Below are 13,798 nucleotides of genomic sequence, written 5' to 3' on the forward strand. Positions count from 1 at the left end.
CAATACTTTTATCTCTAGATCTCAATACAGCAGTGATGCAGTCAGAAGAGCTGGTTATAAGTGGTTGTCTGCTACCAAAGTCATTGCACGGGTGAAATTTTTAATTGTCTGAGACTGGAATGGCCCAGAGATTCACAGGAGCTGAAATCTGCAGCTGAAATTCCCACCATGTGATGTGATGAGCTGTTGAATATCCATTCCTTAGGAATGTTGCAAAACCCATCTTTTGGTCTCATGGAAAGGAAGATAAAGTGATATAATTCAGCATCGTTGCAACAGTTTCACTGGCAGCAAAGTTCTCATTTCAGAAGTATCCCTATGTGATCCAGGGAAATTATATTCTACAACACTACAGCTCATAGTGAAGACCATCAGTGAAGAGAGGGAAGATCCTTTGTTATTTTACTAAAAAGTACATATCTAAAGGTGTCTTGAGAAGATTAAGATCTTCTGTATTAGGATACAGTGTTCAAGGAATGAGAATATATTAATTAAAACATCTATGAGTCATTAAATATAAAAACAATTTCAGACTTGAACGTTTGAGGCAGTGCAAGGCAGAAGGTTTTCTCAGCTTAGTCTGCTGAGGCTTTTCTTATCCTTTCTCAACTAATTTTTGGTTCCTCTTCTGTTCTTATTTCTTCATTTTATTTTTTACTCCGCAACATGATCTTCTGCTGTTTTCAGCATAGTTAGCGAAGCTTCTAAGGACTATGTATTAAGAACTAAGCCAAAGCCATCTCTGTTCCTGAGGGTTTTTAGCAAATAGTAATGACATCCAACACAGGCTTAGGGCAGAGTGAGTTATCAGTGCTTACAGCAAAGGCTCCAAAGTCAAAAAGCAAGAACTGTTTACAGCCAGCTGTGTGTGTCTGTGCGTGTGTGTAAATAAACACAGTAAGGCATACTTCAATTGTGGAATCCTATTCTTTCATTGAGAGGAAGTCATCAACAAAAAAGTGTAATTATCAGACTAGCTTAGCTTCTCTCTTCTCGAACTGTATTGTGTATCCGCACCTGAGTGAACCCTTATCTCACCTCATCAAGGATAGCTAAGCTGAGTATCAGTTTAACTTCAATAACACAAACTGTTACTGCAATTAGTTCTATACTAATTCAGCAATGATGTTTGTCCTATATATGTATTTTACTGACTAGAGGAAGTATAGCCATATCAATTGTGGAATGTAAACGGTAGGGAGGAGGAAGCTTTGTAAACTCCTTTAACTTTATGAAGTACAAAGATAATTGCCCTAAGCACAAATTGCTTGTTAACTCTATTCTTTCACAATCAGCCAGTACTAAAGCAGTGCTAATTTTTACCACTCACCTTTGCATCTCAGCATTACAGGAAGCCATTGAACAGTGGCTCCCCTAACTCCTGCCACTTCAACAAAAAATATAATACAAAGAGATGTTTATTATTTTGATGTAGACTGTGTCATTACTTGATATGGTCACTCCCTCATTGGACTATACTCTTTCCAGTGGGAGAAACCAGTTTGTGAAGAAACTGTGCAGTCATTTGTAATTACTTTACAATACAGTAGATGGTAATAAATGTCTCTAAATGATGTTCCTCATTCAAAGAGACAATTAAAATGTATGCCTATCTGACTGCATTTCCTGTCAGCTTTATGTAGCCAGTATGCTGCAAGTATCTTTTATTTAGACAAAGAAACTCTATGTTGTATTAACAATAACATTTAAAACAACTGCTGAAGTAAACATTAGGTTCAAACCAGAGAGTTAAAACACTTTTCTAATTCTGCTTAGGCTTGTGTGCTGTAGAAATGGTTGCTTTTTCCAGGAAAAGCATCATTTCAATGAATTTCCATTAGTGTTAAGACTTTAAGACTTAGCCGAGGCTTCACGTAATTCTAGATATACTCTTCAAGAAAAAAAAAAAATAATAATAATTAGAGAGCCAAGGAAGCCAGCATACTTATCATTTGATCAGGTCATTGACATTAGTGCTTCACCCTTTTTTAAAGCCAAAAGCTGTCTTGTACACCTGCTCAGAGGTCCCATCAATTTTATCTGAGCAAAGCCATTTCTTTTCAGCTTGTCCATGAAAAAGGTGACAATTGTGATGGGGAGGGAAAGAGAGAGAAAGATGTGTTGCAAGCTCTTTATCTTGATCTGGCGGTTTGTTTTTGCACTGAGGTACCTAATGAAACAAAGAGGATTTAATCGTGGCAAACAGATGTCTATTGGCACCCAGAGGGATCTCATTTTCTCTCTTACAAGTCTTTTTCGTTTCAGGTTGCATCATCTCCTTTTCAGCCTATCTACAAGGCTGAGTTTCTTACCTGGGGCTTAAACTTGTGAGGCGTGAAGCTCTTCTTTTGTTTTGACAGGTGCTCTTTGCTACACATCAGTCTAGCCTTCGTGGTGCTAATACACAGACCAAACTTTGGATATGTTAATGACTGTACTTACCAAACTTCTGTCTTTAATGACTTTTATTAGCTTACTTTACTTTTATTTCTTTGGATGAAGTGCTAAAAACAAATTGAGACAACAGGAGAGTGAGAAAGTAGGTTGCTTGTTATGCATTGCACTGACACGGATTTCTCTGGTTCCTGTAAAGCCTCTAGCGTAATGGGAATATCATAAACTAGTAGGCAAGAATCATATCATAACCTCTTGAATAGTATAGCTGCATGTAAGATGCTTCAAAGATAAAGTGCAGAGAATCCTGAAATTGTCCAGTGACTTTATATCATCTCACCTCTTGCAGAAAGGGACATAGATTTTATTATTATTATTATTATTATTATTATTATTATTATTATTATTATTATTATTATTATTATTATTATTGTCATCCAGCTGCCCTGAGACTAACGTATTATGTACAAGTTTTAAAGTTTATTTTTTACAAGTTTTTAGATGGCCATTATTAAATCAATAATATCAATATCACATCCTTAAGATGAAAAAGTGAAGAAACAGACCTTGAAGATGTGAAGGAATATCCTTGCTTTGCCTTGCCTTTCCTTTTCGTGTTTGAGGTAAGTCTAAGGTACAATGAAATAACTAAATATCTTTTTCTATTTTGACAATTAAGTAATGTGGAGGTGATTTACTTTTTGTTCTCTTCTGGTTTAGATGGAATTTAAAGAACTCCAACTGTGGTTAAAAAGACCAACTATTTTAACAATGGTTAAAAAGGAATAGGGAATTTTCAGTATGGACAAAAGGTGGGAAATAAAACAAAACAAAACAAACAAACAAACAAAAAAACCTCACCAGTTTGCTGTAGTTACGAATAGAAATTAAATGCAAGGTAGGTACAGGGTGGCAAAATCATTAACAAATGATAATTCAGTTACAATCTGTTTCATTGTTCTAGCAATTTCAATCCTCTTTTAGGAGAACATTTTCCACAGTGGCTTATGTTTTCCATACCTGTATTTATGCTTTGAAAACAAAGAAATCACAGCTGTGGAATCCTGTAAAAACAAGAATGTAACACTTCTTTGGGAGCTATTTAGCTTTCGGTGTATCTGAGGTGTCTATGAGAGATCAACAGAGCTAGTAACTTAGACTCAATGGCATCAAAAGTTTTTATTTTTCTCACTTTTAACTTTATCTTGTGAATAAACTTTGAGAAAAGCAGACAGTTCATTGACCCACTAAGACACTGGTTAGAAAGGTATCCTGTTATCCCCATTTCAAGTAGCAATGAAAGAGCATGGCTTTCTTAATCTTGTCATTTCTGAATAAACAGGCATGCCTACTATGATTAATGCAATCAAGCAAAATATATGACAACCTAAAACCAGAGTGCAGTACTGCTTGTCAGAAATTGTAGGTTTAAAGCTACTTTTTTTCCTTTTAAAAGCAAAGTGTTTTTTTGTCTATCTAAGAAAATTAAGTGTGTTAGGATCTGATTGTTTTATTTGTTTGTTTTGCTTTCTGGAAAGGACACTTCACCGTTGAAGACGATTCTGCAGATACAACTATCTGGGTGAAAAGTATTTGATCAGTTTTATTTAGAGCTTCTATGAGCTACATTCAAATGGAGTGTCCTACAGGGATAAAGGGTCATTATAAAGACTGAAATTTGGAATGGAAATTTTGTCCAGGACTACCAGTACAATACCTGAAGGCTGAACTCTTGGAGATGTTTTAACTCAGTGTTGGAAAGTGCTGATCTTTCAAGGTTTCATCCTGATGTTCCAATCTTACTTCCATTAAGTGCTTTGGAAAGCTGAAGAGTTGAATGAATCATGCTGGGATTTGACCTGTGATTCCAGAGTCTGGATACTGCCAAATTACAGCTTTTTAAATACTCGTTGGCTTCTCTTAGTGAACTGGGCAGGAAGCAGAGAGGAAAGCCTTCCAAAGTTGCATTAGTCCTGATATTTTCAGATGACTCTAATAATAACCATAGGTTTTCATAAGCTTTTGCAGGCAGATGGACTTATCTAAAGACTTGCAATCAAGATTAAAATTTATATTAAACATATACAAGGAGGAACACTGATAAATGTGACAATTTACTAAAAGTCAGTAGAAACAAGATGAGTTTACTACTTTTGTTAGAAAGTGCCTGGAGTACAGTGAAGTGTGCTTCAAAGTGTATTTTCATTAAGACTGGAATCACTGCAGTACCTCAATGGCTTTCAGTTCCAACTCTCTCTACTGCTGATGAATCTTTCCTGGCTGTTAGCTTGGCCAGGACTACAAAGACTAAGAACTATATGCATATACGTATATTTATGACACTTAAGGTCTTGAATGCAAGTATTGTGAGATTGAGGGGGAATAGCTGCATTTCTTTGTAGGAAATGAGGATCAGGGTTAGCAGAGTTGGAGTTTTATTCCACCATGTGGAACGTTTCCTTTACATTTAATTTCTTCTTCCAGTCAACTCTGAAACAGAACTGTAAGGACAGAAAAGCGTATCAGAGGGAAGTTAATGCCTGATGTTTTGGGAACAGAGTCTATCGGTCTTACAACACACAGCTTCCCAACCCTCACATGCTTACTAGGAAAAACTTCTGTGACTGGTGACTTGACTCTGTGTTCTGCAGTTTCAAGGATACAAGTTTTCTAATATCAGGTTGTTCTTTAGAATAAGATTTCCTGGTTGGAAAGTGAAGCTGGGCATTTTTACTAGAAATAAGGTGCACATTTCAAACCCCGAGAGTTCTCAATCACTAAGAAAAAGTTGCTAAGTAACAGAGTGGAGCCCTGTTTGAAATATTTAATCAAGTTTTGAGCTCAGTATACAGTATGCAATCAAAAGTTCTTGGATTTGATGGGAAAGATAACTGGGATGAGGTTCTAGTCTATCCTGTGGAATAACTTAGAGCAGCTATACATACGATTACTCCCAGATTAATAAAAAATGTCTGTGTTAGCCTCATCCTTCTCCTTTGGTTCTGTTATTTTCTGTATTTGTGGCAACAGTGTCAGTGAAAATCCACCATCTTTTCTTTGCAATTCCAGCATGCAACTGCCTTTCTGTTCCATTTTAACTAATGTTGACTTTCCCTAAGTCACTTTGCAACACATATGTCCTAGTTGTTTCACAACCATTCCAGGTTTCTTTAATGAGCTACAAAATATTTAATTTGATTTGTCAAGTTACAATCATATGCTATATGGGTGTGTGAGTTTTATTCAGCCTTTACTATCCTTGGAAAAATGCAATCAATATGTGAATCTATCAATGTATAGTTTCTGGAGTGTGAGCATTGCAGTTATTTGCACTGCAAATGGACCTTGATTATAATCTAACCTACGTTTTCCTATTTTTACCTTCCATGTTTTGTGTCTAGGGACTTCTGGTACAAGACCTATAGCTATAACCTATAACTGTGCTAACAATTATAACATTGTAGAGCCATCTTTGTAGAAAAGCTTGCACACAAAGTGTAGGAGCTGAAATGAAAAGCTTACAGCTGATAAAACATCTTGCCAAAGGAAGGCATCACTCATCCTCATCTTCCCAAAATTTTTCAAGAATCTCACAAATAGGAAGAGATACAGTGAAGGCATTATATTTAGGATTCTTTGTTCTGTTTCCAGTGATTTATAATCTCCTCTATTTTACTAAGTAGAAAACAACCCAAGTTTAAATATCTAAGACAAAACTTTCACTACCAGAAAGTTTGATCACAACAGTGATTTGGCCCCTGAAGGGTTAAAATGTAAGCTGAAGAGCTCACTTTTCAGGGGGATTCTATAAGTTTAAGTGACAATGGGAGTTTGGACTTACTGCTGGGATAGGAAGTTGGACAGCAAGGTTCAGCTCTTAGGAGGGAATCTAAGAGTAAGCCAAGAGGCCAGAAGGTTAAAGGGCAGTACTCAGGCTTCCCCTGGGTTCCCCAGACTCCAAACACTCAGGCATTCAGCGGCCAGATTCCCTCATGACAATCAGATGAATGGCCAGTGGGGACACACAGCTACAACGGATCCTGCTTTCATCTCAGTATAACTTATCACCCGCCCTCATTCATTTAAATTGAGATACTAATTGAAGAGTAATTCTATTAAATATCATAGAAGAGAAGAATTGAAAAATGTCATTTCTTAAATGTTTTTAAATCTAATTCACTACATTTTGAATTTCAAGTAGAAATGTAGATAAATGTAGATAAAAACAGTACATGCTTAGAGAGCTCCAACTCTATTTTATCCTTTGACATGTCTATGTGCAGTAAGGTATATTTTGCACTAAATATAGCTTCTTAGAGGACATGGCTTAGAGGACTTACTAAAGCTTAAAGTATAAGCTGTAGTAAGTTGCAGCAGTAAAACTAGAAGTTAGGAAACATGAGATCATCTGCTGCAGCAATCATTCTGCAGCAGAAAGACTGATTAATAGTACAATATATATAAATGTCCTCAAGCAGCTAGGCAACATGAGAAGTGTTGTGCATTGCTGTTGAACTATATTCTGAGTTCTGGTTTGTTACAAAGCTTACGCACATTTTTTTATTTCCCTTTCCCTTGTAGATAACAAAAAGTGACAGCACCTTTGTTCACAATTCCATGTGTTTTTCCACTTGTTAATTCTTCCCCAGTTATTTCCTATTTGACAGCACTATTCTACATTTACTTCACTTAGGCTGTTACTGTGATGAATGAAATAGCACCCTATTGCAGTCTTCCCTCCTATTCCCCTGATGATCTCTACATTAGTTTGCCTTCAGACCCTTGTGTTTGTTTTTAACCACTGTGCCCTAATATTTTACCTTCTGGCTAGTTTTGCATGTTTTGAGCAATGGCTTCTTTCATTTCTGTTCTCTGTTTTAGCAGAAGAATGAAGACTTCATACCTAGATCCTATGTGGGCACTAGCATGTTTCAAGACAATTTTATACAATTTTATAACAGTATTTTCATGACAGTTTTTAGTGCTGAGTAAATGAATATCCCCTACATGCTTAAAAACATAACTTGTTTACAATATACACATACAGCTGTTCTAACCCTATCAGAAAGTCAAAAACTGATCTCCCTTTTGCTTTTCTTTATTCAGCCATCTAAAAGTTCTCCATGAAGCCAATGAACAAGTGAAGAACTGTGAAGAACTGTGAAGAACTGTGACCAGGGGGCTTCTGTACCAGAGTTTGACTGTCATACAAACAGCTTACTGCAACACCTATAAGAGCCTATTTTTACTTATTATCTGGTTGTATCTGCAGAAGACAAAAGATATATTCATAATCTCATATGCTATCACATATGACAAACACAAGTTTGACAACAGATACTGGTAACAAGGGATTTTTTTGTTCAATTGTTTTTTTGTTGTTGTTTTTCTTTTTTTTTTTTTTGGCAGGAAGTAATGGGGGAGAGAAAAGAAAGGAAAAGAGAAGAGAAGAGAAGAGAAGAGAAGAGAAGAGAAGAGAAGAGAAGAGAAGAGAAGAGAAGAGAAGAGAAGAGAAGAGAAGAGAAGAGAAGAGAAGAGAAGAGAAGAGAAGAGAAGAGAAGAGAAGAGAAGAGAAGAGAAGAGAAAAAGGCAACACCAGATCTATATAATAAATTTTTTAAGCCAAAATATATTAAATTTGTCTCCCTGAGTGCTGAAGCATTATATAGGAGACTAGTTAGTATGATTCACAAAGAGCCATCTTGCCACTTAAGTACACTTTCAGTTACAGCAGCTGTTTTGATTCATAATCTGTGCTATAGCAAGGTTTATTTTAAAATACCAAGCAGGGGACAGGGCATTCAAACATCAATTACTTAACTGAGAGGATTCAAAAACTGAAGTGCTTGAAACTGAAATGAAACACATGGCAAATATTTTGCTTCCTGTCACACAAGGGATCTGATCCTGCAAACTGTGCGAGTGCAGAGCTCCAGGTCATCTCCAGTCAACAGGTGAAATTCTGACATTGTTTTAATTGACCTAAATCTTTCCTTCCTTCACCTTCCAGAAGACTGATTTTACCACAGGGATGATCTCGTAGCAGGATAAAGGGAAGGTCTCAGATTCTCTACGTTCTTATCATATTAAACAGGATTCCCTACAGACTAGTAAAAATAAAAGTGTTCAGTGCTGGTTTTGGAGATGCTGGAACAACAATGAAGAATATTGACTGAACAAAGACCTTCAGTCTCCACAAAGAACCTCTTTGGTACTCACATTGTGCTCTTCCAGCTTTATTCCAAGCCAGTCTGATTCAATTATCAGTTCTCTGAGAATTTGCATTCAGTTCTGCATGCAGCTTAGTTGCAGCCTACATAGAGTAAGATTTAGTAAACAAATAAGTAAATAAGGGATATATACCCTCAGTGCCTTTTCCAAATCAATGTATACTTATCAAGGAAGAAAACACTGGCCAGTAACTATTAGTCTCTTCCTGCACTTCATACATCAGCATAAGTCATGGTATGACAACCCAGGCATGTAAGTCACCAATCACACCCACAGTACTTTCACCATGCCTTGGATCACTCACGTGTGAGGGCTGCCTGAATAAATGATTTGCAGGTTCGGGCTCAGGTAACACCTGGAATTGTCAAAGCATTCAGACGTTCAGATGGTTGAGAGTAACTTGTATGTAGCACTCAAATTATTTTGTTAATGGTGCCATCTCCTGGTAGCAATTTGCCAAGCTAATCTTTGCCCCCGCAAAATTGTTAAATACTTGTACTTTTCATTTTAAGACCATAGCACTTAAGAGAGGTAACAAAATAATTTAGATTGCTTTGTCTGCTAGTTTTGTTTTTAGTAGTAAATAGGGCATTTTCAGATAAGAAACAAGCTCCTATTAAACAGTGATGCATTTTAGAAATTGCAGCATACAGACCCAGTGCTTTTTGAAAAGTTTACATCTTTTCCCACTCAAATTGTTTTCACTTCTGGCTTTCAAAAATATCAAACAATACAAAACTGAGTCAGAGTAGATGATACTCACAGACAGTGATGGATCTGCATAGCAGCACAGATCCTAAATCAGCAAATTTAGGGAAAAAGCATAGTTGAGTTGAGGGTGGGTTCATGAATGAAAAAGGAGCTGTGCACTGGAAAAGACAGGTGGTGTGGTTAAGTCAAAAAGAAATCTGTCTTCAGATTTGGAATGGGACAACTGATGTCTGAATGCCATGTTCAGAACCCTGCAAGGGCTCACTTTTCAGAAGATCTGAGAAATAAAGTGCTGTTGAATTTGGAAATACTAAGACATTGCAGTAGAACAAGTAAAATATCCAAGTAATTGACCTAATTACCTGTAATTACACGGAGGAAAAATGTTTTCCTGAACTTATCTAACAATTTCTTTCACTGATACAAAAAGATTAGTAGCTTGGTATTAGGCCTCCCTTGTGGCAAATATTTTCTGGAGCTCTAATACTGTTTCTGCCACAGACATTGTTGCTACTGTGAATAAATTACTGAGCTGAGATATATCTCAATGGTTTTTTTTTGTTTGTTTTTATAGACAGAGAGGATTTATGACAGGAGTGACAGCAGATTGTCCTTTATAAAACTTCGGTAAATATCAATAAAAAGTTTGCAAAGTATATCTATCTAGTATATAGTACATCGTATATATACTGTATACTTCATTTACAAGCAGGGATGGACATGTACTCTTCCTGCTAGTGATTTTGTTGGTCTGGATTCCATTTTGATGCAGTGTTTGTTTTTGTACACATTGCTAGCCTTGGAAACCAACATAAAACTACTCTACTCTACTCTGCACTTGAACAATGTCATCATATCCTAAAGTTTAATCATCTGTACATCTCTGTACATTCCCATGTGTGTCTCTTTGGCCAGCTGAAAGCAGTCTTGTATTTGCATTTGCAACCTATTTCTATACTTTTCCATGCTCATCCTGTTGCTATGTAATATTTTCTCAGTCTTCCCAGCTAACAAGAAGAAGGAGATACAAAACTAATCCAAACTGACCACTTCAGCAGTGCAGCTGTTTTGCCATCACATTTCAGGAGCCTGTAGCAGAAAGGCTGTGTTGGAAATAGGGTGCATTAAATAAATACATAAAGGAGCCCTACCATGGCCAGTTTGGGTAGAGCCCATACAGGAATTGTGTAAGAAGATATTATAGGGGAGGAGATCATTTCGGTTCACATATGATTCTTGATGTGCAGACAAACTGAAACGGTAGCAAGGAAAATATTACTACATGTAGTAAGAATGTGAGGGCTACAGCACTGGCTACCTTGTCAGAAGCCGACAAAGGCTGGGAAAAGAAATTTCCACAGAAATGGAAAATCTTTAGTAATTATTCAAAATTCAAACTAAAAACAACAATGAGCTATACTTGCAATCTGTTACACAGATTGACCTGCACATCTACTGGAAATAGAATATTTGCTTGGCAAATTGTATTGGTGGATATACATGAGCTACACACTGAATTATTCGGTAGAGTTGGGTATCCATTTTTTTTTGTGCTGAAGATGGACTTGAGAAACACAGAATTAGGAGGCGATTGCAATCACAATGGTGAATAATAAAGCAAACCTTCAAAGTTTTCAGAATATATGAGGCCAGATAATAAACAGCTTGAAACCAAAAGAGTAGTATGACAGAACAGGAGGACTATCTAGAAGTAAGTAGAAAGAAACCTAGAGAAGTCACTTAATAACATTGCATTTGACTTCTGTGGATATAAGTACACGAGATTCATTTTTACTTGTGTGAGAATATTTTCTCTTTGACCAAGCTTTCTAAATAAATTTCAGGATCTTAATTATATTCAAATTTTTAAACGTTTTTGTGCAAGCTAATCTTTCTATTTCATAGAGACTCTTTGCATTATATGTTAATTATCAATTAAAGGGCTAATCATTTCAGTGAGTGTACTTGAGTTATATGTTTTACTATTGTCTTGATGACTAATGTTCTTGGGGCATTCAGCACTCTTCCAAACAGTATTCTGTGCAGCATTATTTCAAAATTTGTCTGGAAGCGTTGTTCTGTAAGCACTGCTCTGTAAACTCTGCTGACGAGGAGCTACCAGAAGTGCTATATTGATTCCTAGCTGTTGGGCATCTGCTTCTATATTTAAAAAGATGTTATTGCTTTGTTATGGAAATTGAAGGCAGAGGGGAACCTTATTGTTTTAAAACACATGGTAATTAGCAGTGGCAGTGAAAACTGTGAAACATTCTGAAATCAGACTGGAAGAGACTTAGCATGAATCTTACCACAAATTATCGTATTTTCATATGTAAAATGTCATTGAAGACTGGCGCTTTACATACATCGTGTATTCCTACGGCTTTGCAAAACCGGAGTGATTAGTGATTAATTTGGAGAAAAGCCTGAGGCCTCGGTATCGATCTCAGGCGTGCAGCATCCTTGCCGGCCGGTAGGTGGCAAGGTACGCAAGCTCAGCCTGCAAGGGCTACGACGGCACTGGCATCTGCACGGCGCTGGGCTGCCCGGCAGGCTGTTGGCATTGCCAGTTTTCTCTGAGGGTGATTCCTTACTGAATAAATATATATATATATATATTCTATGATTAAAATGATATACAAAATGAGGTCTTCGCTATGTTGGAAGTATGAACTCGTTAATAAGTATCTTCTACCAAAAAATAAATAAATAAATAAAATAAAAATAAAAAGGTATGAAACGAGATGGGGAATGGAAGAAAATCACACAGTCCCTTATTTCACAGTTATCATGCAAATCAGACAAGGTCTGGTTACTGGATGGCTCAGAAAATTGGCAATATCCTGACATTTTTGTCTTTGATCACTGGTTTGAGTTTAATCTAGGATGGTAATAGTTACTCCCTTGGCTCCAATGAGATAGTTTGGTGGTTTCAGGCCAACACACAGTTGTCCACATCATAAAATGATGACAGCTACTTGGCAAAACAATTTGAAGAGGGAGGCTAAGGCTTTGTTTGAACAGTGAAGTTGTGCTACTTGTGTGGATTTAGTTAAACTGATATTATTGTCTGTATCTTGTATAACTCTTTCTGTATGAATAGGGATTTAACGTCCATATCTGTAAGATGCTTTTGTGCCCATATAAGTATGTCTGCTCTAGAAGCTGTGCTGATATAATTTTATTGGTAAAAAGCTACAACTTAGCCAATAAGGGAGAAGAAACATTGAGAGAGGATTAAATAATAAATGACATGGAAATTAATAATTCTGTGACATTTAAGGCTATGGATATATGAATATGTCAATATAAAGCACAGTTGACTTGGTACATTTAGTCCATGATTTTAAATATCAGTGATAGCAGAAATATTCAGCATGAAAAATACTGTGGTATTTGTGATACTAGTTCTGCACTCTCTGCCTTACCCAATCTTCCCAGTCTGTTGTCTAGTTCTTCAGAGCCAAAGAGGGTTTATCTTCATAGGCTCTCTGCTATCACAATGGAAAGATTGGTAGGCTGTCCTCTCCTTCTGTCCAAAAGGAAATGGTGGAAGTCCATGAAATGCAAAAGGAACTGGGTGGTTGCAAGGGGCTGTGGAAGGGCAAACAGAGGACAGGAAGTGCCCTTGCACCAGGCACTGGAAATTCATCCACAAGGTGCTTCCAGGGGCAGGCAAGGTCAGCATAGTTACAAGGATGGAAAAGAAAAAGAAATGTCAGTCCTAGCACAGTCACTAACTCTTCTAACCCCTTGATCAAAGAGTATATTATGTCATGCAATCATGTTTTTTTTTTTTTTTTTTTTTTTTTTGTTTGTTTTTTTTTCACATAGTATTCCTAAGGTTTTAAGTGATATCAGCCATCAGTGACACACTAGCCTATTTGTGCATATATCCTTATTACACTGAGCTGCAAGATGTTTTCTCAATATTCATTGAGAGCTGCTCCGCATTTTGCATGGGATTAGGCAATACACAGATGCTGTTTAATCTAACATGCTATGAAACTATATCCTTCTTTATGATAGTAATTTTGATAGAAATTATGATAGAATGTGGTCCAAAACACATGGATCTGTTATTCTTGTTATGAGGCCTTCAAGGATTGTGCATTTAGCTTGTGCACACTGTGATCTCTGAGATGGCTGTGGTTGCAGTCAGTATGTTTACAAGTTCTTTGAATGTCTAATAGATGGAGCTTATAAAAAGACTTCTTTGTACATGGATTCTAATTCCCACTTCATGCATATAGTATAGCCTGTACCTCCCACAGAACATCTCATCTAAGAATGCATGTTCTTTGGGCACATCCAAGTTGACCTGCAAGGGTGAGAAACATCACCCAGCATGCCCACCACTTCTTGGCTTTGAGTTCCAGATTACTGCTCCCAAGTCATTCATTTACTTTCTTTGTCACTTTGCCATCTACAAATAGAGTTAAATATAGAAATGTAATGAGGG

The sequence above is a fragment of the Aythya fuligula genome, chromosome 5 (genome assembly GCF_009819795.1).
Source record: "Aythya fuligula isolate bAytFul2 chromosome 5, bAytFul2.pri, whole genome shotgun sequence".
Lineage (NCBI taxonomy): Eukaryota > Metazoa > Chordata > Aves > Anseriformes > Anatidae > Aythya > Aythya fuligula.